The sequence below is a fragment of the Zalophus californianus genome, chromosome 9 (genome assembly GCF_009762305.2).
Source record: "Zalophus californianus isolate mZalCal1 chromosome 9, mZalCal1.pri.v2, whole genome shotgun sequence".
Classification (NCBI taxonomy): Eukaryota; Metazoa; Chordata; class Mammalia; order Carnivora; family Otariidae; genus Zalophus; species Zalophus californianus.
The window spans coordinates 68649458-68675855 of NC_045603.1; the positions used below are offsets into that span (position 1 = coordinate 68649458).

The following is a 26398-nucleotide window of genomic DNA, read 5'->3' on the forward strand; positions in this document are numbered from 1 at the left end:
GAGGGATGACCCTCCCTCTCATAAGGAAGGGAAACAGATGCAAATGAGGATATTTTTAGGTGTCTCATCTGCTCTTGGTTTTTGGATATAGCACCGAACTAAAGTTCACAGCTAGCATGTGAAGAAAAAAGACACTAAATATGAAGAAACATTTGAGGTGGATCCATAGGCATTAATACACATATTTTCACTTTTAATAACTAAATAATCCCTAAATTATCAGTCCTATAATTAGTGAACATCTTTAAAAATATTACTGAAAAAAGTAATGAACAAAATATGAATTTCAAATTTCAGTACATTATTTCCATTTATTTAATTTATTTTTTTAAAGATTTTATTTGTTTGATAGAGAGAGACAGCGAGAGAGGGAACACAAGCAGGGGGAGCGGGAGAGAGAGAAGCAGGCTTCCTGCAGAGCAGGGAGCCTGATGCGGGGCTCGATCCCAGGACACTGGAATTATGACCTGAGCCCACGGCAGATGCTTAATGACTGAGCCACCCAGGCACCCCCATTATTTCAATTTAAAAAGTAAATTTTTCCAAGACTTCTATATATTCAGCTGATACAGATGTGCCAATAATAGAGTGCCTGAACATCATAGGAGTTTCCATGTCCATTCCACTCCCTTTATTTATTTATTTATTTATTTATTTATTTATTTATTTATTGAGAGAGAGAGAGAGAGAGAAAGCAGGTGTGTGGGGTGGGGGGGAGCAGAGGGAGAGACAGAATCTCACACAGGCTCCTTGCCCAGCACGGAACCTGACACGGGCCTCGTTATCACGACACTGAGATCATGACCTGAGTGGAGATCAAGAGTCGGACACTTAATCCATTGAGCCCCCCTGGCACCCCACAAATCCCCTTTCTGCTGAGAATTCTGGTCAAAGGAGAATAGGCTTCAGAGAAAAGGAACCTAGGTGGGTGGTAGTAACCAGGAAAGTTTTCAATGTCTATTAATTTCATGATCTATGGATCACTCCAAACTGCTAATAAGAAATAAAGACACAGTGGGACACCTGGGTGGCTCAGTCATTAAGCGTCTGCCTTCGGCTCAGGTCATGATCCCAGGGTCCTGGGATCGAGTACCACATCGAACTCCCTGCTTGGCGGGAAGCCTGCTTCTCCCTCTCCCACTCCCCCTGCTTGTGTTCCTGCTCTCTCTCTCTCTCTCTCTGTGTCAAATAAATAAATAAAATCTTAAAAAAAAAGAAAGACACAAAAAGAAAAATGAAATGATAGCACATCATCTTTTCTATTGTTGTGTATGCACATATCTTGTTGGTCTCACCTCTCCTTGCTTTTCATACATCAGCAGTAAATAGACATGTAATTTGGAAAATTCAGAAAACCCAAAGCATAAGCTGGATAATTTAGAACATTCGATCTAAAATATTAGAAGAAAATGGATTAGTAATACTTGTGAATTATTACATTTTATTAAAATGCATTTTCCTTTATTTTTCATCAACACCTTGCTCTTCCTATATTACTTGAAATACTATTGCTAAGAGAATTGGAATTGAATTTGGTCTTTTGCTAAAATATAACTGACATCTCCCATGAAAAATTATGCTTGACACATAAAGGGACTGATAACCAGAGTATCTTTCACTTGCCCTAGATAAACAACACAAAGCATTATCAACAGAGCAATTCTCTTCTTTATTTCTTGGTTTAAGAAAGAGAATACTTCTTGGTAGTAATTGAGCAAGTATACTTAGTGTACCTTCTTTTTGGAAAGATGTTCTTGGACTATTCTCATTTAGCTTTTTATTCCATGGGACTGGGTATGAAATTGGTTTTAGTTTGAAAGTAATCTCTAGAGATTTCTTGTAGAATGAGATCAAAACTTCCTTCACCAAAAAATAGTTCCTCAAAGATCTCCCACCTGTAGTTGGAGAATGAAAGATGAATGAAGGAAATGGAGTGCAGATGAAGGAGAAGAGAAAGTCTTGCTCCTTATCTGGATGATGGCATTACTTTTTTCCTTTTTTTTTTTTTTAAAGATGGGATCAGCTTAGGGAGTTTGGGGGAATGTATGATAAAAGTAGCTGGTGCCTTGTAAGAAAAGCTTTTGAAAAGAAGATTAATAAAAAAGATGATATATTCTCTTAGAGTCATCTGCTCTACATTACTTTTTATAATCACCATATTTTGGTTTTTAAAACTCTTTTCCTTAGTCTTGGAACTCCCTACCCCCCTCCTTCTCTCCCTGTTACTCCGATGTCTGTACTTCAGTTCCTACTCTGCATACTTCTCTGGACTCATTATTGGGTCAACGTAAACTCTGGCCTCACTTGACTTAGACTGGGATGCTAATAATAATTGCTATCATTTGCAGGAAGTGTGGGGCTTGTCTTCATGGGCAGGGGTATCTGAAGCTGATGATACCCCAGGTATTTACTTAAAGGAGGTAAAAGGGGAGGAGGGGTGCTGTTCTGAATCTCCCTAGTATCAGCTTCTTCATCTATAAATTGGGGTTAAATATAGCAACCTCACAGGCTCCTTGGGAGGATGAGATAATGCCTGGACAGCAATGTGGTTTCCCCACATGATCCCAAGATCAAGGTTATCCTGAGACTAAAGCAGAGGAAGCAGACGGGTCTGTTTTCAGAATCACACATAAGGCTGCTTGCAGGTCTGGATGAAAAAGGTCGAAGGGCCTCTTCTCCTTTCTGCTCTCATCCACTGCACAGTGCTGGCCTCTTGGGGTCTCTGACTGGGACTTTGGTCAGAGTGGTGTTCTCCCAGAGGGCACTGGGAGCAGAACTATAAGGAAGGATCCTCTCTCAAGAGACATGTAAGGTGACCTCATGAGGAAGATGGAAGAACAAGAGCAACTTGGTCTCTTGTGCAATGCAGTGACACTGTTGAAACCTCCAGAAATACCTGTGGGGGAATTTACTGGTGGGGAAGGGAGGCATTGCTACCCTGCAGACGGGAGCTGGTAAGCTGGCAACACGAGTAACTAAGATCTGAGGAAATCTGTGGACATTGGGCATCAATTATCAAACTCGCTATGTTCTAGCATCATCCTAGGCTATATATTCATATCTATGTACAAAATGGTCCTGAAAGCTTCCTATTATTAACCCATTTTACAGATGAGGAAATCTGTCTCAGAAAGGCTGTCACAAAATGATGCAGTTGTGATGTGGCAGAACACAGCCCAGAGAATAAATACTCTCTGTCAGGCCATGCCATCTCTGTGAACAGCACTTACTGTTTTTTACTCCAAACTGTGATTATTTTGACCTGCTGCATCTGTTCTAATGGAGAGTCACGATGATCATCCTTTCCTGCTTGTCTCCCACCAAAAGCCAGTTCCATGAAGAGATTTAAACTGCTTCTCCCACCCACCCCAAAGGGCTTTCATTTTTTTTTTTTTTTTAATCTGACCTGGATTTGAACAAGACCAACTGTGACTCTTTCTCCACTAAGCAACTGTCCCAGGGACACTGGCTTCTAATCAGCCTGGGAAGAAGGGACATGTGACTAACAGGTGATTGCTATAAAATATTGAGATTCTCTTGACACCATAACTGGATGTATAGCGACTTTCATACACAGCTTGGATATAAATGTTATGAGAATCATAGCTTTCTTTCCTGCCACATAAACGTAAAATGTATATTTGAACACAAGGTGAGAATGTTAAGAGAATGACAAGGCAAGATGTGTTTAGCTACTAAGACCACAGTAGAGATAAGTTAATACTGTGCCTATTATGAAATGCTCATTTATTTTGTTCTTCAAGAAATGTTATCAATATTTAGTAATTCAAAGCTTCCTTACTCCTTTCTGTTATTAAATCTAACAATCACTATAGAAGTCTATCACATTTGCAGTTCAGTGAGGTGAGAATTATTTAGGCATATCAGATCATACATGCTACTCCAGTTCTCATCAGTTCATGGTGATGAACAGACTTCCAACTTTATACCTTGCTTCATATAAGAAATAGTTAATTTTCATTCATATGGGCATATTTCCCATATCAATATAAATGAGCAGTGCCATGGTATATATCTAATCTTATTTCTTATATACTATGGCTTACTCTGCCTCTCACAATAAAAATCGCATTTGGACACTGATGTCCAAATTACATTTGGACGTGTAATTCGGACTGATGCGTCCAAATCTGATTCTGTCCAAATGTGGCCCTATCATTCATGGACCATATTTGGACAGAATTTCAAGGCAGCATTAAGTATATAGGCAAAATGGTCTCAGGATATGCTGGATTCATCATTCCCTCATGCTTTCTCATTGAGACGCATGCCTTGGGGCCAAGAAAAAGAAGTTGGTGCTATGCAGAGGAACTCAAGCTTGAAACCAACACTGTTTTGAATTCCCCAACTAGCATTCGATTTCCCAAATCAAATGAAGAGACCTCATTTCTATTTAGAGAAGCGTTAGAGGATAAAAAATGTAATAACACTGATTACCCTACAAAACGAAAGCCATGGTATCAGAACAAAAGTTGTATTTTTGGTGGGCCAAATATTGGCCGTTTTTCTTAGGAAATTAAGAGAGAGATTAGGTTACATTTTACTGAAAAGTACTGATAACCACTTAAAATAGAACCAACAGTAGATTCTTAAATGTTAATAAAAAGTAGCAACATTTTTCAATGGAGTAAGTTCTATATCTCCTCTTTAGACACATTAGATTATTAAGCTTAAAATGATTTCAAAAGTGAACTTGACAGATACGCTCTGTTTTCTGTTTGTTAATCTCTATTTCTCCTCGTATTTCAAAAACAAATTTAATCCCATGAATATCAGAACATCAGTTCACCAAAAATTTCCCCAGCTTGTGAATGTCCTTAGCTTCTCTATGTTAGCAAGTGTCCTAGCAACAGGATTTTAGGTAACAGTGAGCCATGGTGGCCTGAAGAATTGTACTCATGCTTTAGGTGATATTATTCTTTCTTAATAAGAATTCCAGCGTCTCATTTCTTTTGGCAACTCTATCATTCCTCTAAATGGCAAAATTGCTGTAGTATCACTTGGCTGAGTGGCTGAGTAAATCCTTGAAAACCTTGACATATAGTAGATTTTGCTTATGTGTTTGTTCTTCCCCTGCTTCTCCCATTCCAGGGAGCTTACAAAAGTTTTTCCCTCTTTGTTCACTTGTCTATTCCCCACACCTGAAATAGTGCTTAGCATATAGGGAGAACTCAAAAATTTGTTGAATTGATGAATGTAACTCTCTGAAAGTTAAACATGTACAACAATCCCTTTTTGATTTCATGTAAATGGCAACACAGAATGGATTTAGGTAACACAACAAGTACTTATTTTTGTGAATAATATTACACATCAATCTGAGACTCATTATTATGAAAAAAAAATTGGTTGTTTTTTTCCCCCCAATAAACTAGACATACTGCAAATATATGGAGAGTAACCCAAAGATTAAACCATTTGCCAAAGATCACAGAGGAAAGGAGATAGTGGATAATTACAGAAAGAAAGTTGTCAAATGTAAATATTATGAGATGAGTTAATGTTTGGGGAGTTACCAGAAATGGTTGTTGGGATGATCCAAGACACCCTTTTAGGTTATCATATTTATATTTAGTAAATTAAAGAAACTCATGAGACACGTTCAATCTAGTCCAAGAACAAAAAAGAGAATGTAAACCAACATGTGATTAAACAGAGTGGGGTGGGGGGGTCATTTCCCACAGTGGCTGATGGCAGGAAGATCTTTGAGGCGATGCCCTGCAGTAAATGTGAGTGATGAACAAAAAAGAAATAGCAGAAGGTTACTCAGATGCCCTTTGACAAACACCTTTTTCTCATATGTTGTTCTTTCATTTTCTCTTAATATTCACCATTTTCCCCCCAAGGGCAAATGAATTCTGGGGGCATATATGCTATTTAAAAAATTTAAAATCTTTAAGGAAAGATCTTGGCTTTCTGGTGGAAGTAGGCTTTTGTCAACAAGTAGTAGAGATGGCCGATTACACTCATCTCTAGAACAAATCCCAAGTCAGGCTGTAGACCCTTACTTAAAATGTTTAAAGAACTTGACTCTTTCATGTGTTTTTGTATATTCAAAGATACCAATTAACTCTCAAGTTGTTGCCCAATCTAATTTATCCTAAGGGCCATTTTGTAACGTTATTTAATCTATTTTCTTCCGCAATGATCTTCCTTACTTCCGAGGGCCAGTAAGAATTTTCCAGGCTAATTTTAAAGCCAACACATATCAATGAGATAGAAGTAATGGTTTAGTGCCTGTAGAAAAGGCAAATAAGTCAAGCCCAGAGTAGATTTGAAAAGTAAGTATAGTTTTTGTTCCTTTTAAAAGATCCGACTATGAGGTTCTGGCAAAGCAGCAGTTGGTTTTCTAAAACAAGCTTTATTCTATCTAGATCCCTTGAGAGCATCATGCCTTAAGCACCAAGATGGAAGGGTGTCTGATGAAATGCACAGGGACTCATTAACAGATGTCCTGCTTTGGCAGACTGATGTGATGAAGGACAAAATAAAAGTCAGTCTTGTAAGTGTTTACAACTACTAGAAATGTGTCATGTGGCATCTAGGAATAATGGGAAATCAATATCCCTCACTAGGGCAATACAGTTCACCAGTACACAAGAGAGAGTACTTGACATCTTAGAGACTCCTCTGTGGGGGGCATGGGAGGAACCAAACCCCTGCCTATGACAAGGTGCTGATAACCAAAGTTAGTGCAAGATCTAAAGAAGCACATTGTTAGAACTCAGTAATAAGTCCTTTTGGATGAAATCTTCCATCAGTTACCAAACAACTTGACTTATTTTGCACTTCTTAAGAACAATGAATATTAACTACGTAAAAAATTGACCTATTTTTTACTTAAAGGAGAGCTCCTAATAACTCCTTTCTCCTTGTAAGGAAAGAGGGAAATCTAGTGGAAGGAAGTTCTTAGACAACACACTTTTATGTCATTTTTCACATACTGGCTGCAGTTCAATAGCACATAGCCCTTTGCTTACTCTGTGCTTTATTGTAGTTGCACATTTGGTACAAAATGTCACTGCTCCAGTATCTGTTCTGACTCTATGCAAGCTGCCAGCAATGGTCATATACAATTGTCTGAATGACTAATTTCTTCTATGGGCTATAGAAAAAAATTAATTGCATGCTGTCAAAAGAATAGATATTATTGTCCTTGGTAAAATTTTTATTTAATATTGAGGTCATTTTTCTCTGTGAAAAAAATAGTAATAGTAGAGATCAATGGGTAAATGTAATTCAATATAAAAATGTTCACTTCACAAATAACAGAGTATGAAGTTGATCTAAATATCAGGTGGGTGGTTAAGGTAAATTACCTGTAGGATTTCTTGCAATGGGTTCATTTCTATGATTATTTTTTTTTCAGGAATGTCTAATGGAGCATATATTCTAGTTGGGAGACCAGTAAATCAGCAAGTAGCATTATAATATGATGTCAAATAGTAATAAGTACTCTGAAGGAAATCCAGTAGGGTTGGGGGATGAAGAGTAGTGAGTTAGGGGTCGGCGCTAGTTTAGTTAGTCAAAAGAAAACTTCTTCAAGGATGATCTTGTTTTTCTGTTTTGGTTTTGGTTTTAATTTTGTTAATTAACATATAATGCAATATTGGTTTCAGGAGAATTCAGTGATTCATCACTTACATACAACGCCTAATACTCACCACAACAAGTGCCCTCTTAATACCCATCACCCATCTAGCCCATCCCCGACCTGCCTCCCTCCATCAAGCCTCAGTGTGTTCTCTGTCAGGGGTGACGTTTGTATGGAGTACTGATTGGTATGAAAGAGGAAGCCCTGCAGAGTTCTGGAGGAGAAGCAGATCAGCTAGAAGGAGTAGCAAATGCAAAGACCCTAAGGAGGAAATGAGATAGGTGTGCTCAAGAAACAGCAAGCTTTGAGAAACAAACTGAGGGTTCTAGAGGGGAGAGGGTTGGGGGGATGGGTTAGCCTGGTGATGGGTATTAAAGAGGGCACGTACTGAATGGAGCACTGGGTGTTATACGCAAACAAAGAATCATGGAACACTACATCAAAAACCAATGATGTAATGTATGGTGATTAACATAACATAAAAAAAAAAAGAAAGAAACAGCAAGCTTAGAGTGGTTGTAGGCGTTTGAGTGATGTGAAGTGTGGTAGGCTGGCTATCAGAGGAATAAAGACCAGTTAGGAGACCAGTGCAATAGTTTAGCTGTGAGTTGATAATGGGTAAAAGTATTCAGGTATGGGTGGTCAGGTATTCAGATCAACATGTATTTTAAAGGTATTATCAACTGAACTTCTGAATTTACCAGTTACTAGAACAACCAGTAGCATTCACTGGGTAAAGAAAGATTGAGGAACCAATACACCTGTAGAAGATAGGGAAGTGGGTAAGAAATCCAGAGATTTATTCAAAACATGCTACTATTAGACGTCCAAATGGAGGTATTGTGTAGGTAGTTGGGAAGCTTTACAGGAGAGGCAAAAGCTGGAGATATAGATGTGGGACTCAGCACGTGCATCGACCTAAAGCCATAGAACTGAATCAAATCACCTGGAAAGGGAGTATACAAAGCCAGGAGAGGAGACTTGCCAGGGACTGAGCACTGAGGCACTCCAACATTTAGAAGTTGTAAGACAAGAGGCCAGTAAAGAAAACTGAAAAGGAATGGCATACATGACAAGAAAAACAGGAGAAAGTGGCATCCTAGAAGCCAGGTGGAAAATGTTTCAAGAAGGAAGTAGTGATTAACTCTGTTGAATGCACCTAAAATATCGAGTAGGAAGACTGAAAAGTAACTACAGAACTTGGCAATATGAGGGTTGCTGATCATAATAGGACCTCTGAGCTCCAGAGGAAGAGGATTTTGTGGACAAAAGCCTGACGAGTCTGTTCAAGAGAAAATAGGAAGTGAGAAGTAGAGGCAATAATACAGAACTCTTACAAGGAGTTTTTATTAGTGGGAACAGGAAAAAGAATCAGTAACTACTGAGAAACTATGATTACACTAATCTCAAATAAATTTTGTTAGTGTAAAATAAATTGAATTTTGGTAGAATAAGGGAATCTGAGACCTAAGATTCTCTTTGTACGTTTTAAGATGAATGTTAAAATCTGGTATCCACCAGTATGGATATTCTGGTTGCTTATAGCTGATGTCTACTCTGATTGGTCAGTAACTCTGCTGTGCCAGTTGATAAATATTATGACCATCACTGTAAAGTCAAAATAGATGTGTTTCTGAAGAACAGAACAAAACAGAGCAACACTGGGCGAAGTTCATTGTGCCTTTTATGAAGCAGGCTTTTAGAGACAATAAGCTGGATCCTTGCTGCTCTGTACCCAGTGCGGTTTCCTTCTATTTTATCTTTCAGTAAAGACTTCAGATTCCAGAGCAATCACAGAGTCTCTGCCTCTGACCCCCGTGGACCACCCAATGATAAAAGGAGCAGAAAGTAAAACCTTTAGAGCAATGGATTTGAACTGTCAGACTTTCCAGGCCTTTCTTCGATGAGTTTTAGGTCAAGAATGTTCATCCTTTGAGCTCTAGAGACAAATTATCAACCTTCAAGTAAGAGAGCAAAGACTAGGAAAATGAGATATGTAGTGGCAGGGTAGAGGGATGGAAAGAATAAAATGCATTTTGTTGTTGGAGAATTATACCCTCAGCGAACTGAAAAATTTTTTGAAACTATTGTCAGTCCAAAGGTCAATGGCCAAGAAAAACCTAAAATACCTTGTTTTCCTTGTTAGCCACCTATGGGAGAGATATTCTCCCACTCGGGGTCCTTTTGGAGAACAAGTTTATATGTTAGGGTAAAGAAGACTTGCATGCAGGTTAGTACTTGCCCGTCTCTATATTGACATAATCCATCCAGAGAACCCAGGGGTGGGCTTGGCTTATAGATTCCACATAGCATTAATAGAGAGAACGATAAGTCTTCATTTCTTGCAGAAGTTCTCAATAGCCCATTCAAGTCCCCCATAGGATGGCATCACACTATTATTCAACTAATTCAGCAGTTATTCGATGCCCACTATATGCAAAGCATCTATTCTTAAAATATATCAAATGCCAGTAATAAATAGGCTAACCTCTCCCTTTTACAGTTATAGTTAATGAGAGTGAGCTTACAAGACTCCACCCATGTTATCCAACGGATTAACGGTAGAGAGAGACCAGATGAAATTTAATCAGTAACCTGTGAACTATATTTCATTACATCCCTCTCACTGAGAACTCTATTTAGGAGAAAGAAAACAGCTATTGAGGAGATAAACTATATTTTCATATTCTATTCAGACTAAGCAAACCAACATAGGTCATGAACTTACTTTATGCCAAGTATCTGATCCACTGTGAACCACCTGCAAATATATATGGTAGGTAGGCTTTTTTTCATTTTAGATGGAAGTAAACTGAGGCTCGGAGAGCAGTCAAGTAGCTTGCCCAATGCTGCACAGTTGGTTGGTGCCAAAAGGATTTGTACCTATGTCAGTCTGACTCCAAAGACATTTTTGTACAGCATATCAAACTTTTCCTGACTTTTATCCCCCCATCAGGCTCTAATGTCACAATTATCTTCCCACCTAAAAGCCAACTGTCATGCCAATATGTGTTTCTGTTTGATGCTAACTTATATTTTATTGAAAAGTTTCCTTTTAATGGTATGTTGCAGCTTATATTTTCTCAGATAATATGCTACCTAACTTCCATTGCAAAGTAAAGGCATGGTAGTGGGTCTATGTTTACCCTGCAAGTCATTGACAAAGCCTCCAAAGTATGCAGGCTGAGATGTGCATTTAACTCTAGATGGTTTATGACCATCTTAGAATTTTTATTGCCAATGCATAGATTTGGCTCTAAACTTAGAATATTTCTAGTAATGAATACTATCTCCCCAACTTCTTTGCACTTCGGTTTTCTCACCTGAGGCTATTTTTCATCATGCTTAGGCGCTCTGATGGCAGACTCCTATATCATTGCATGGGAAAACAGAATGGATTTGGGGATGATTTAGTGCCCACTAGTGATGGCTATCAAACTTTGCAACTTCCTAAAAAGACAACTTTTAGGTTTATTTGGAACTTGTATGAAGGTAAGATTTGTGCTCCTCGCATATTGTGCCTGCGCATATCATTAAGTGATAGAACTTTATACTATGTAGGTGATGATGCAGAGCAGAAACACAAGAATGAGAACTATAAGGATAATAATATATGTATTTTTGCATAGCAATCTAACAAACTATTTTATTCTATAACAAGTTTTCCTTATTCTATGTGTCAATGAACTGTTTCAAGTTACTGTGTTACTGGGAACCCCTTACTTCAAGGATTAATTCTTCTTGTTCACAATTTATGATCAGTAGAAGATGACACAATTTCCATAAATATAACATTATTAATAATTTTATTCAAACTCCTTCTTGATATTTGATCTTAAATAGAATGCCAGTGTAATCAATGTTGGCAAGTACATTGTAATGTTATGAGGTTGAAGCTTCATATCTCTGTGCAATATATCAGATTTCTAATGAAATGTGTCATATTTAGAAATGTTCCAAGCAATATCCTCAAGCATATGTGGGAACAAAGTAACAGTGGATTTGAGGAAGGTGTTAAAAATTATCAGAAAATAATTTTATGCTACCTCAGGATAATATCTCATAACATTTTTATTCATAAAATTGGTAAGCTCATGCTTCTGAAAATTGACTTTTAATGCACAGAAACGCTATCTGAAAGTAATCGTAAAAACTAAACATAAAAACACAAAATTTTGCCTTCAAGCATTGGATGATACTTGGTGAGTCATAGGTAAATGTGAAATTATTACATTTGCCAGTTGCCAAAGGCTTTGCTTTTTGGATATGTGCAACATATATACATAAATCAATTAATATGTTATTTTTCTTATATAAACCCAAGTACACTTGATTCATTACCTCTCACTAGAGAAGAAGTTGGCAAATCAACATCATTATGAAACCATTCAGGAGCTAGACTATGTTCAGAAATTAATTTTCTGAATAAAGTTTCTAAATTGTTTTACAAAGATGTGATTTGCTGACTGAATTCCATCCCAATTCTAACTCAGATACCTAAACTTTTAATACTGCATTTCTCTTTTAAATAGTAAATCCACTCTTTAGCAGTGATACCACAGACTAAAAATTTCAACTAATCACATATCATTTGCCTTTTAATACAGATACCTGATTGTCTTAGCCAGAAATGGGTACTTCTTACATCTCTTTTTTGGGAACAGTACATATGAACAATGTTGAGGTGTTTTCATGAAAAGCACCTGCAAGTTATGCTAATTAACTCAGAATCATTGAAAGATTTCTTCATTTATACGTCCTGAGCCTTGATCACATACAATGTGAAAGAATAAATATTATAATTAACAATTTTTAAAAATTTTTCTTTTTCAGGTCAGTGGTTTATCATTTAGCCTGCCCTCACTGACAATTATATAGCATGCTTTTCCTGATAGCATGGTCTGTAAGGTTACTGAGGCAATGATCCAAAATAAAGAGATGTCCTCTAAAGGAAATAAATTTTCCATTTATTAATATTACTTAATATTCTGCTTGCCACATCTCTAGCCAGGCACTATAACTGATGAACAGTTATGACAACAGCCACCATTCAATGAGCTAAATGAAATAATTTCTTCACCAAGCATAGCTGTTTACATACCTTTCCTTGTTTTATTTTTAAAAGGATTCTATTAGAGAGGTTTTTATTTCCCCCATTTTGCAATTGTGGAAACTGGGGTGCAGAGAAGGTGCCTGAATTTGCCTACTATAATACAGCTAATAAGTGAAAGAGTAGGAGCCACATATAGGCTCTATCCAGCCCTGTAGATACCCAGTGTTCTTTCTGGGGCACTCATGAAGGTGAGTAGGAATTTAGCTTGTCCTGGCTCGAAATTACCTTTTACCATCTTGGTTTAACCAGTTTCTTTTTGTCTCTCTCGTCAAGCCTCAAAGGAAACTGCTGAATTGTATAGACATATTTGCCCACAATTGTTCATTTGTTTCTTCTCCATACCCTCAACTACCCTGATCTCCATAGTTAGGATTTTCTACTGAAACTATATCTTGCTTCTACCACCAACATTCCTAAGCTAATACTTGTTTTGCTTTCCTGGCTAATAGTTAATTTCTTTTCTTTGCCTTTAAGGAAGTAAATTAGGGACTGAGAATAAGAGTAACAAAGAGGGCCTTTGAGGAGGTATCTTGGTAGGTGACATCTAAGCTGACAACTGAGGATAGGAATGATTCAATCACACAACCAACAGAGAATATTGAGCAAAACAAGTGCTCAATTATCTACTTTATGCCAGGTTCTCTTCTAGGCCCTAGGAATACAATGGTAAACAAAAACTCAAGCATACCCTGACGTCTTGGAGCTTATAGTTTAGTAGTTAAATTGAATAAGAATCAAGTAATGGTGGAAACAGACCTTGGTACTTCTGGATTAACTTGTATGATCATGCCCACCTTTCATTCACTTAACCATCACAGTGTCACAGTTTTGGTATATGTAACTCTTTTTGGCTTTTTTCCTTAGTGCTAGCACCAAAGAACCTTCTGTTATAGCTCCATGATAAACCACTGCATGGTGTTCATCAACTTTTCATATTTACGTCTTGATTATATGCTCCTTGAGGGTATACCCAGTCCTTAGCACAATGCTGAATCCATAGTAGGAAGTAAAAAAACAAAAACAAAAACAAACTCAATTGTTTGATTATTCACCAATATTTACTAAGTGCTTACTATGTGCCAGAAATTGTATAAGGCCCTGGATACCAAAGATATGAATCAAACCTTCCTGCCTCCAAGAAACTTATCCTTTAAGAGAAGAGGCAAACAAGTTAAATAGTACGTATAGGGTAATATGGAAGCACTGTAACATAGGCATATGGCAGTTTCCCCACGGACCTACTGGAAAAGGAGTCCCTCATTCAAACTGTGAGTCAATGAGTAAACTAACCACTCATTCTCTACCTTCCATTTTCATGGTGACCACAGGCTGTTGAGAGTATGCAGATCATCACCATGCTGTAGGAGTTGGAGACAGCCATATACATTGTTTGTCTTTGCTATCATTTGTGGAGTTGTTGGTTTTAAACACAGAACAAATGAATTTCTCCCAGTAATTCTGGTTTATCTAGGCTTAGGTTATCTAAAGATCATCTTTCACAGATCCACTTTTGTTATAACATTTTGGCTTCAGTCCTATTTTCCCCAAGATAGACCCTGCTTACTAGAATATGTAGTAAAATAGAAAATACAACCTAGAGAACTGCCACAACACTCAATGCGTATCATTTGAATACAATTGCTAAACAATAAAAATGGGAATGGTTTGCAAAATTTCTGGGAGCTAGCAGAAATGTTTTTGGTGTCCCACTTTAACCTGAGGCAATTTGCAACATTGCTTTCAACCATAAAACAGATACAAATGGGCATAGGACTTAGCATCAGCAAGAATATTATTGAGAAAAGTGATTAAATCCTCGAGATTCCCAAGTCCATGGTTAAGGCTGCATGCCTTATTCATATTTAAGCTAGTATTGACTTCAGACTCTAGTCATCATTTAGATTGATTGCCATTTGGAGTAACATTAGCCAGGCAGTTTCCTTGGTCAGTATTTACATCACACATCAATATTTTTTTAATGTTTACTTTAACCAAAGCCAATATTTTTTATCCTTGACTTTTGAGATAATTACTTTGGTAAATGACTATGGCATAAATCAGATAACCATATAACAACTCACCACAGAAAACAGTTATGCACATACCATTTTTCCCAATGCCTCTGTAAGCAATAAGAAAACTTCACAATCTCATTTACCTTCTTGAAACAGGACTTCAAGTACTGGTACACACACACACTTTCTTAATTATTTATAAGAACATTCAACCCATATACAGTAAAATTAAGAGGGAAGAGAAATTATATGCTCTTTAAGCAAATCTACTTTTCTACATCTGGTATGAATTTGTGTTTTCTCTAAGATTCAACTTTTTCTTTTTTATCTGGCTTCACACTGTCAAAGTAATTGAAATTAAATGAAAATGTGATGGAAAATAAAACAAGCACCACTTGTTTGTGCATAAACAAAAAAATCGCTTGCTTTTTCACTTTTAAAGAGCTGTTCTGTCAACCTCTAAATATAGTTGGTCTTTAGATAAAGTTATTTTCTTATTATTTCTTTTTCTCATTTACATATTAATTTGGGAGCATGTTTATGCAGCCATGTTTTAATGTAGTTACACATCCATATCAATCTGATAATTCTAATCTGGAAATCTGTGCTAAGGAAATAATTTACAAAATTAAAAATCCTATGCATAAAGATAGATTTCATTGCATTGTTATTTATTAAGGTGAAAAAGTGGAAACAACCTTGTGATAAAAGAAGGAAGCAAATTATGGTACATCATTCCATAGAAAATTATATAGCTCCTCAAAATTATAATTATGCAACCTTTATGATACATTGTTAAGCAAAAAAATACATAATAGAAAATTGAATATACACTATAATTCAAGTGGAAGAACAGACACACAGTAAACAAAACAAAATAAAAACTAGCAAAAGACATGGAGATAATACACCAAATTTGTTCTGTTATTGTAGTAAAATTACAGATGGTTGAAAAATCCCTTGCTTTCCAAATTTTTGAAGTGTTCATATATTATTTTATTTTTGTACATACAAATACAAATATTTATATGCACACTCCAGTCACTTTCCCATTTCTCAGAGCAATTTCTTTCTTCTTTTTGTGGGGAGAGGGCTTTAAATCTCTCTGTAATTCCAACATAGTCAATTTCTTCCTTTAAATTCTAACCCTATATCCTCTTATAAATCTTGCTTTTATTCAATCTTACTTTTATTTACTTTTGGTTGAAGTAATTCCATTTCGGCTCTGAGTTCAAAAGGGATATAATATCACCTGTGTTCTCTTAATGTCCGCAGTGTGCTGTGAGATTTAATGTTCATGAGATACTTTCTGCTCCTTAGAGGAGAGTGCTATATAAAAACAATGCGTTATAATTATTTATGTTAATATAAAACCCAGAGGATATTAGAGTTACGTTTTAGCACAAGCAGACAGGGTTGGACTAACTCTAAGTGCAGGCTGGGCAATGTCCCTTAATGCCAAACTAGAAGGCAGGATTCCTGGAGCGGGAGGAATTTGCTCCCTGTACTCGAGACAGTACCACTACACAAATCCCCAGTGGTTCTCAATCTGAAAAACAGGGTACTTGGGGTTTAATGTGCAATATTCTAAAACTTGTGGTAGTCATTTATATTTACTTGATATATCACTCCTCCTTTCTCTGTTTAGTTCCATCTGAAAACATTCCCAATTATTTATGGGAAATAAACTTACAAAGCCAGTGTTAAAAGCAGATATTACTGATTACTAGAAATCCTAAGATGACCTAAGGGGTTTCATACCTATAAGCATACTTCAATTTCTGACTGAATTACCTCTACATGCGTCCTCTGTCCAGCTTCTGACAAGCAGTCAACCACTCTGTGAGCATTTCTAGAGAAGAGTTATTTGCTACTTCCTAAAAAAAGCTCTGACACTTAGAATGTTTTGTTCTACATTTAGCCAAACTCTGTCCTCCTGTTCTTTTGCTTTCTGACACTAAACGTCCTTCTCAGTCATTCCGCTATGCTTTTTCCTTTAGTCATCAGTCAGTCAATCTCACTTATTCCATAGCCACGGTTTCAGTGCTGTGCAACATTCTGGGGACACAAAGAAGATTGTGACACTTCTCTGTCCTAGAGCATCTCACAGTATAATAGAGACACAGACATCAAGAGAGAGAAATTGTTTCATAAATATGGTAAATGCCATGTTGCAAGCAGGGAGTAAAGTGCCAAGGGGCAGAAAGCAGGAAAAGAGTAATCCTGCCTGAGAACATTCAAGAAGGTTTCCCAGAGAAGGTGATTTTGTTCTCTGTTGAAAAGATGACTAAGATTGGCTGAGATTTTGCCAAATGGAGAAACTGCGAAAGAACATGTTAAGAAGCTATTGCAAAAGTCTAGGCAAACATAGTGAGGGCCTATAGTCCAGTGGTAGGAAGACAGGAGTGAGATTTGAGAAATTGATAATGGCATGGATGTCAATATACTGGATATGAGAACCAAAGGTGTGGGAGAAGCAAAGGTGAAATCTATTTTCCTCACTGGAGAGCTGAAAGGATGGTGACATCATTAACTAACCACAACCACAACCATAAAATACAGGAGGGAGAGCAATTTTGGGGAGAATGATAAGGCAATAAAATAAGTTCTGACTGTTAAGTATGAGGTTTCTATAGGATACTGAAGAGGCGATGTCCAGAAGACAATTGGAAATGGATCTGCAGCTTGGAAAAGAAGTTAGAGCTGGAAATATACTGGAAAAAAATTTTCCAAATAAAATAAATAGAACAAAATAGTTTAGAGGAACTCAGTGGGATACCTAGTGAGGCACTACTGTGATCCCTCTTATTGTTTTTTCTTTTTTTCAAGATTTTGTTTATTTATTTGAGAGAAAGAGAGAGCAGGGGGAGGAGCAGAGGGAGAGGAAAAGACTCCCATGAATCCCAACATGGGGCTTGATCCCACAACCCTGAAATCACGACCTGAGCCATAGTCAAGAGTCAGACACTTAACTGACTGAGCCACCCAGGCGCCCCACCCTCTTATTTTTTTTTAATTCTGTTATTTTTTTAATTCTGTTATTTAATTCTGTTATATTTTCAAGATGCTATTGACACCATGAATTCATTCAAAAGGTAATAACATAAATGTTAAATGAATGCAAGGAACTTAATTTAACTACATTATGTTCCTTTATAATTTTCCATTCATGTGTAGTTCAGTTATGGTTTGATAAATGCCATTCTTCTTGTTTAGCTGTTTTATATGCAATCTTATAATCTGTCATTCTTTTCTTATCCTAGCACATGAATTTATCTTCCCTAAGATACCCTCTAAAGGAAGAGTAAAACTTAAGGCGTTTCAGGACCTCTTCGTCTTAAAAAATTGCCTCACCACCCCACCCATACACCGCACCCACACACCGCACCCACACACCGCACCCACACACCCCACCCACACACCGCACCCACACACCGCACCCACACACCCCACCCACACACCCCACTCACACACCGCACCCACACACCGCACCCACACACCGCACCCACACACCCCACCCACACACCGCACCCACACACCGCACCCACACACCGCACCCATACGCTGGGAAGACAACCAGTGGGTATCACAAGTGCACATAAACTCGGTTCTCTCTTTACCAAGTAGCATCTGCCTTTTCCTTTATTTTTTTTTCTCTGACTCAAAACACATATTGACTACAGAGGACAATGTCCATGAACCTGCTGGGAACCTACTGGAAAGCCACCGAAGATTCTCATTAGCCTCTCCGTCCACTGTTGGAACTGCTGGTTTTGCCTCCAGCTAACTTGCCAAAGAGGTTTCCTGTTATGCTTCTTCTCTGGGTCCGGTACTAGGCTGATCCATCCTCATACTTTCTGCTGTAGGCACCCCGGTCTTCTGGTGCTGGATATAGGCTACTTCTATCAAGCTTCTCTATGTCAACGTTCTATTCCTGTAGGATGGATTATTTCCCAAAATACTCCTCAGTCCATCGTGCAAATGGAATCTTGACAGGCCAGTCTCCTAGGGCTCTCCATACACATTTGATCATATCTGACTCAAGGTAAATACAGGTTGGGTGATTATGGGTAATGCCCTACATCTTGAGTGGAATAACCAGAACAGACTCTACCTAACTTCCAAAAACCAATGAAAAGGAATTGTCAAATCAAACAGAACTAAATCTCTTTATGTCTCAGACTTTCATTTTGAGAAACTCAAAACACTGTCTCACTATTAAATTCAAACAGGAATTTGATCATTCTAAAGCAATATCAACCAGAAGAGAGAGAGATTTCTAAACAAGTACACGGAGCTGAAAAGGCCAAATTGTATAAGAAAAACTCATTTTTCAAATTATTGTGCATCATTTAATTTTTACAACATCATGCATGAAATTTTAGTTACCTCAGCCTTTGGAAATAATAATTAAAACAGCACCATATATCCATTTACTTTGGGTCTGCTGATTTTATTATTTTTAATACTAATAAAAAGTTATATAAGTATGCTGGCCAGATTAATTCTAATTGCATTATTTTCCCAATGATTATGGTTCTGCATGGAATTTTCAAAAGAATTGAGAAAATGTAAAATTTCTTCCTATGACTAATTCTCTTTATAGCTTAATACTACTAAAGATTGTTTCCCAAATTAAAAGCACTTTATTTTCTTTTCAGTGAATTTTTTTTTTTACAACTTGTAGTTACCATGCATATATGTCTGCCTTAAAGAAGAAACAAAAGGGAGAAAGGCAAGAAAAGTGAATAAAAATGAAAGGACGATAAATCTGTTCACCAGACTCCTATCTGACCCCAATGCAGAAAAGGCTTTACCAAGGGCAATTGCTGGGAAATGCAATTTCAGCTTCTTTATGCCATGGCGATATATCTACCAATGCCAGTGCTGTGTAGAGAACAGGATCATCATCTTAAAAGCAGTTCAGTTTTCAGACATCACTTGGGATAAGTTGTCAAAAGTGCTCTAAACTGCACTCTAATTGCTATAACTCACTTGGATTTTGACAAGTGCCAGAGTTTGATGTTAATTTAAAAATAAATTTTATTAAAAAGCCACAAGTGAAACATAATTAATTTTTTCCTGTGCAACTCAAATCCGATTTTTGTATCAGAATCAGAATTTATCTGTAGGACTTGAATGAATAAAAAAGCAATGCCAGGCAAGTCTTTCCTAATGAAGAGAGGCTATTCCCAGCAATCAACTATTTTTATAGGACATAGAAAATAATTTTGAGAATTTTAACAAAAATATCAGGGATATGGGCATATACTTTGGATAAGGACTGGGTCAAGGGAAAACACAACCCATTGACTGGCTTTTTCTACCCATCCCGTGGGTCATTTCCTTAAACAGACAGTTGAAGAGATCCTTGTGACCTTCTTGGGATGCCATCTTTTCTTTTCCCGGCTGAATGAGGTGTACTCTGCACTTGGCAAGCCTGATTTTGTCTTTCTCCTCTGCTAGATTGTAATAACTGAAGGCAGACACTATGTTTTATTCATCTTTTATATTTTTTAGCATGTGATACAGTGTTGAGAACATAGTAAGAGAAGACAGAAACTGTTGAAAGAATGGGTGAGTGAGTGAGAAAGTGAGTGAATCTATTCCATGAGGCAGCTGCATTTTTCTAAATTAGGAAAAATGGACAGATTAAGCCCTTGGGGAGAGAAAGATGCTACTTCCAGAAGAGTGTTCAGCATTTCTCCAGAAACCAAACATGCAGATTCCAGAATGTGTTCTCACATAGGTGACACAGACCAGCAAACAGCGCTCTGAAGTTGATCTGACAGGAATGTCAGTTGCCACGCAGTGATTCATAAAGGTGGGAGAGCACCAGCACTCTGGAAAGAAGCAGTTAGCACTGCTTAAACCCCCAGGCACGAGAGAAGCCTAATTTCCTCCATTACAAATTCTGCTAGAACACTCAAACAACTTGATTCAAGTTTTCATAGATGTTAAAATGACTACCTCATTCATCTTTTACTGAATGGGTGGCTTTCTTTTAATGATGTGGTTGTAATGAAGAAATTTCCTTATTGTTTGTTTAAACAACAGAAAATAATTTGTGTAACAGACACCCCAGAGAATGTGTTAAATTGATCTATTGATCTATTATCTATTAACTTCACAGAAGAAAAAATTAAACATAGATTGGCAAAAGTTTGAAGCTACACTACACATTCCATCATACTTTATGATCTAAGCCTTTGAAAATGGTAAGATGTATCATTGATATCAGTCTGCAATATTTTAAGAGGAGCAAAAATGCAGTTTGTTTGAACTCCTGTACAACAGGATCCAGTGGATCTCTGTTAAAAATCTATGCTTAATTAATGATAATGATAATAATAATAATATCATTTCAGCACTCACTGTCATTGAGAAAGACTTTCAACCAAAGAACGTTGCTTTAATTATCTCACTGGAACAGGACTTGAAACCTGGAGATACAGGCTAGGGTATAAAGGAATCAGCTCTCTAACAAAAGCAATCCTTTTGAAGGATAAGAAAAGAGTCTGCTTTGTAGAAAAAAACAAATGCTGGTAGGAGAAGAACTCCGTTCTATTGGCCCCAAGTCTCTACCCTCAACTTGCCATCTATGCCTTGGGGTTTTCTTGGTCCTGAATTGATCCGCTGGCCATCAGCATACTTTACCCCAAAGGTACAAATGCCCCTGTTCCTAATCCAAAGACAAAAACAAAAACAAAAAACACTAGTAAAACAAAATGCCTTTCCCTATGTTCTTTTCAATATAACAAGATTTAGCATTAACTCCAAAGAAAATTTAAGAAAATATTTGAGATAGAAGCACATTTTTTAAGTTTCTAAAACTACAGGAATATTTTTATTTTATTGTATTTTAATTCCAGTATAGTTAACATACAGTATGATATTAGTTTCAGGTGTACAATACTGAAACTACAGTAATTAATGCCATCACCTACTAGGCACTAAAAACTCATTATCTGGTGTGTTCTGTTTTCAAGTGGCCCGAGTAATGTTCTTGGTGTTAAATAGTGTTTCTGTTTTAAGATAATCTCAGTAAAAACAGTTTCGATAGCATCTTGAAGTGAAACACAATCTACTCCCAAAGTTTCCTCTTTTTTCAATCACAATGCCCCGGTAGGATTCCACCTGGAAGCTAAGTCAAGTACTTTCTATGACTCTATGGGTCATTATTTGTGTACGACACTCTTACTAAAGTATAAACAAACCCCTCTAAGCCATGGTCCTGGGTCCTGACTTACTAGGTTCCACCCTTGCAGAGTTATTTCAATGGCTCTATAGTGAGACTCAGATATAGGTGTTTTTTAAAAGCTCAGGAAATTCTAATGTGTAGCCAAATTTGAAACTATTGCTGTAAGAGCTGAGTAAAGAAAAATTTACAGGAAAAATTCTGATGATGGAGGATAGTTAATGGTCTTTGGCTGTTTCTCTGAGTTTTTTTAAAAACGTCTTCTCACTTTGATCCCATGGTTGCTAACTCTTGTAAGAAAATCACCTCTGTTTGACAGCTACATGTAAAAGAATGAAACTGGACCACTTTCTTACACCATACACAAGAATAAACTCAAAATGGATTAAAGACCTAAATGTGAGACCTGAAACCACAAAAATTGTAGAAAAGAGCACAGGCAATAATTTCTCTGACATTGGCCCTAGCAACATTTTTCTAGATATGTCTCCTGAGACAAAGAAAACAAAAGCAAAAATAAATTATTGGGACTATATCAAAATAAAAGGAAACTATCAATGAAACAAAAAGACACCCTACTGAATGGGAGAAGATATTTGCAAATGACATATCTGATAAAGGGCTAGCATCCAAAATCTTATTAAACTCAACACCCAAAGAACAAATCATCCAATCAAGAAATGGGCAGAAGACATGAACAGACATTTCTTCAAAGAAGACATCCAGGTGGCCAACAGACATGAAAAGATGCTCAACATCACTCGGCATCAGGGAAATGCAAATCAAAGCCACAATGAGATATCACCTCACACCTGTCAGAATGGCTAAAATCAAAAACTTAAGAAAAACAGGGCGCCTGGGTGGCTCAGTTGGTTAAGCGACTGCCTTCGGCTCGGGTCATGATCCTGGAGTCCCCGGATCGAGTCCCACATCGGGCTCCCTGCTCAGCAGGGAGTCTGCTTCTCCCTCTGACCCTCCCCCCTCTCATGTGCTCTCTCTCTCTCATTCTCGCTCTCTCAAATAAATAAATAAAATCTTTAAAAAAAAACAAAAAAAAAAACTTAAGAAAAACAAGTGTTGGTGAGGATGTGAAGAAAGGGGAACCCTCGTTCCCTGTTGGTGGGATTACAAGCTGGTGCAGCCACTCTGGAAAACAGTATAGAGGTTCCTCAAAAAATTAAAAAGTTGGGACATCTGGGTGGCTCAGTCGGTTAAGTGGCTGCCTTCGGCCTGGGTCATGATCCCAGGGTCCTGGGATCGAGTCCCACATTGGGCTCCTTGCTAAGCAGGGAGCCTGCGTCTCCCTCTCTCTCCCTCTGCTTGTGCTCTCTCTGTTAAATAAAATATAATCTTTAAAAAAAAATTAAAAAGTTAACTACCTTATGATCCAGAAATCATACTACTGGGTATTTACCCAAAGAATATGAAAACACTAATTTGAAGGGATATATGCACTCCTATGTTTATTGCAGCATTATTTACAATAGCCAAACTATAGAAGCAGACCAAATGTCCATCAATAGATGAATAAAGAAGAGGTGGTGTGTGTGTGTGTGTGTGTGTGTGTGTGTATACACATATAATGAAATATTATCTGGCCATAAAAAAGAATGAAATCTTTCCATTTGCAACAACATGCGTCAGTCTAGAGAATATAATACTAAACAAAATAGTCAGAGAAAGACGAATACCATATGATTTCACTCATACGTGGAATTTAAGAAATCAAATCAATGAAAAAAAAAGAAAAAAGAGAGAGAGACAGAAACAGAAAAACAGAATCTTAACTACAGAGAACAAACAGATGGTTACCAGAGGGAAAGTAGGTGGCAAATGGGTGAAATTAAAATTATGCTTATCTTGATGAGCACTTAGTCATATATGGAACTGTTGAGTCACTATATTGTACACCTGAAATATATATAACACTGTATGTTAACTACAGTGGAATTAAAATTTTTAAAAATACAAAATAAAAGGAAAGAAAAATCACCTTTATTATTAAGCAAAATGCAAGTTCCCTAAGAGGGAGGTAAATATCTTACTTGAAGATTACTATCACCTTAAATTCTTTTGGGAACAGAGCTAGATATAAGAAAATTAGCTAATTATCTTGATGATTATGTCTCCACAGCTCTGTTGCACTCATATATGGAAGATTTGGGATTTATGATGTGAAAGAATTTCCTACATAACAGAACACATAAATACCATCAAAACTATGAAGTTATGTTGAAAGGTAGAAATAATTCACAGAAACTAATACTTTTTTCTTTTGTAAATACTTAAAACTTAAGTGTCCTTAAGTAACCCAAGAGTATTCTTGGGAGCACACCTGAGATTTTTTATGGTTCTATCACAGGCTGTGAATTTTCTGGAGCTGAAATTTATCTCTACATCTTTGTAGCTTAAGTAGAGGTTTAAAATGCATGGCTTTTGAAATCCTTCCAGAATCTGTTACCTGTGGGAAAAAATTTCAAACTTTTAATTTAGAAGACTATTTGCCATAGATCATGAAATAGGTAGTAATGATTTAATTGCAAGATTACACAATGAGTGCTCGCTTTGGCATCACATATACTAAAAAAAGATTACACAATGAAAGGAAAGTCCCTTTTTGGTGTGTGTGTGTGTGTGTGTGTGTGTGTGTGTGTGTGTGTGTAAAGACAGCTTGGATAAAATCAAGATGGAGAAGATTTACAATAAATTATATTGAATTATCTAAACAAATAGCAAATCAATGTCCTTATCAGAAAAAAAAAGCATTAATTCAGTGGCATTGAAAAATGATCTCACATGGCATACCTCAGAGGGGCATTATTTTCAATGATATGCTTACTTCATACAACCATTTACAAAGGGACCACCATTATGCCTCTTCAGTGAGCTGAAGATTTTACTTATATTTGGCCTATGGCGTTTTTTCCCCTGTGTTGGAAAACTCATCAGTTAAAATCCATAGAGATTGTCAACTACAGAGTAAGCACTCGACTCTGAAATCACTCTGCTGATTCAAATTTTGTTCTGAAGGGAATTGGTCAGGCTGCATTTGACACAACGAAGAACAACTCAGCAACATATGCTGAAGTGACACAGTCTGTGAAACAAGGAACCAAGCATGTCCTGCTGCCGCCGACCGAGCGAGCGCAGTGTGTGCAAAAGTATAGGAGACAGAGAGACTGAGCACTTTTACTATTACGAAGAGGGAGAAGAGAGCGGGAGCAAGAGAGAGAGAGAGAGATGGACGAAGGGAGAGATGGACAGAGAGATGGACAGAGAGAGAGAGATGGACAGAGAGAGATGGACAGAGAGAGAGAGATGGACAGAGAGAGATGGACAGAGAGAGAGATGGACAGAGAGAGATGGACAGAGAGAGAGATGGAGAGAGATGGACACACAGAGAGAGAGAGAGAGAGAGAGATGGACTGAGAGAGAGAGATGGATCAAGAGAGAGATGGACAGAAAGAGAGATGGACAGGGAGAGAGATGGACCAAGAGAGAGATGGACAGAAAGAGAGAGATGGACAGAGAGAGAGATGGGCAGAGAGAGAGAGAGAGAAAGGGAGACAGACCTATGTGCACTTTGTGTACTCCATGTTGTCTGTCTACTTTGGAGCAGAGATTCCGAACAACTACACTCTATTTTGAAGGAAGATGACAGACAACCCCACTTACCTGTTTTATGAATAACAGACATAGAATAGGCATTATTATGCAGGAATGAAAAGTTGTGCAGGTAAATTAATTTAGATCCACATTTGTAGAATATTGCAAGTGATACACACCATTGCTACAGCAGCATGCCATTGATAAATGAAATGTGCTACCAAGCATTTGTCCAAAATAATCATTTCAGGAGCATAATAAGAGGAGAGCAGTGGGTAAAAATAACAGAAGTCTTGTTTCCTAAGACTTAGATCGAAGTGATTTCAGTTAACTTATCTAAAGATAACCAAATGAAAAAATAAAATAATTTCATTTTCATTGAACTGATAAAATTTTAGGGAAAAGCAGTCCAATACTGTAAAAGACACAGTTTCGCAATTCTCTACTTCTTCATTTGTTAAAGGAGAAGCTTTAGTAGATGATCTGTATGGTCCCTTCTAGCTCTAAAATATTCTGTTTCTCTAGAAAAGAAACGAATAATCTTAGTGGAGGAGAAGTTACATTGTCCTAATTGTGATCTTATTTGCATAGCCATATAAAAGAGAATCTAACAGTAGCAAGCCTCATTATTTAGATATGTTTTCAGTTTTAAAATGCATAATTAACTACATCTGTACACAGAAAATAATAACAATCCAAAAATAAATAAATAATGATATGTTGACCATGTAAATGAAGAACAATTACCTTTCTATTCACCTTAATCCCTAGACATCTGTGCTCCTCTGTTTGATAGGTCTTTAGTCCTTGCTATCTGAATAATAATCATAAAACTGATGGTATTAATAATG

The 26398-nt window shown here is 37.2% G+C and overlaps 1 protein-coding gene across 6 annotated transcripts in view; it reads right to left on the minus strand.

Moving 5' to 3' along the window:
* TMEM117 (transmembrane protein 117) overlaps positions 1 to 26398 on the minus strand; it is a 472857-nt gene that overhangs the window by 12697 nt on the left and 433762 nt on the right. The gene's annotated exons all lie outside the window — the stretch shown is intronic.